The sequence below is a fragment of the Bison bison genome, unplaced genomic scaffold (assembly GCF_000754665.1).
Source record: "Bison bison bison isolate TAMUID 2011002044 unplaced genomic scaffold, Bison_UMD1.0 scf7180017864302, whole genome shotgun sequence".
Lineage (NCBI taxonomy): Eukaryota > Metazoa > Chordata > Mammalia > Artiodactyla > Bovidae > Bison > Bison bison.
The window spans coordinates 3,577,549-3,578,422 of NW_011494874.1; the positions used below are offsets into that span (position 1 = coordinate 3,577,549).

The following is an 874-nucleotide window of genomic DNA, read 5'->3' on the forward strand; positions in this document are numbered from 1 at the left end:
ACCTTGCATACCCCCAGGGACAGGCAGCTCACCACCTCTAAAACAGTTGATTCCATTGCTGAGTGGCTCTGACAGGAAGTTCTCTGTGGGGAGGAAGGAGAAGCTGTTACCTGCTTCCCATTCTGAGCGCAAAAGGGAAGCGACTTCCTGGGTCACTCAGAGGGACGAGCAGGCCAAGATCTGACGCTGGCCTGGTCAATTCGAGTCAGGGCCCGGCCTCTGCTGCAGCCCTGGAGAACCTCTTCCCAGGCCAGCCTGAGGCTGCCCAGCTGCTGGCTGGCAGGAGGGGTGGACATGGGCACACTGGAGTCAGGCACTGATGGTCCTGAGGGCGCCTGAACCCTCACTGGCCTCAGTCCCCACCCGTGTGCCCGGGCACTGGCCCCACCTGAGGAACCCAGGGACAGAGCGGACCTGGGGTGGGCGTGTGACTGTCCCCTTGAGCGCGCGTCGCCCCTGCCCTGTCCCTCCCGGCCTCTGGACACAGCACCAGCCAGCTCGGCAACCTTGCGCCTGGCCCTGCCTACACCCTCCAGCCAAGCAGAGGTTTCCAGCAGGTGCTGCCCTCTAGACCAGGGGCCCCGACTCACCCTTTTCTCTCCCAGCTGCTCCTGAAGGCCCTCTTCTGCTTGGGCAACTCCCACTGTCATTGTGTTTTCCCTTTTCTGTTAAACGAAATACAGAAAAGTACAAACGATGTGATAACAAACACCCCACCCCCACCCCAATAAGCATATCCAACGTTTTATCATATTTCCTTCAGATCCTGTTTAAAAGAACTGAAACACAGACAAAGCCAGAGCCCTCCACATTCCCCTCCCCCAGCTCCGCCGCCCCCTCCCAGGGCCCAGACAGTCTGCTGGTGGCCCCCCCC

General features: G+C 60.2%; 1 protein-coding gene across 3 annotated transcripts in view; it reads left to right on the forward strand.

Annotated features, from left to right (window-relative positions):
* The window catches only part of DEGS2 (delta(4)-desaturase, sphingolipid 2), a 50,196-nt gene that overhangs the window by 45,851 nt on the left and 3,471 nt on the right, over positions 1-874 (forward strand). The window lies entirely within an intron of this gene.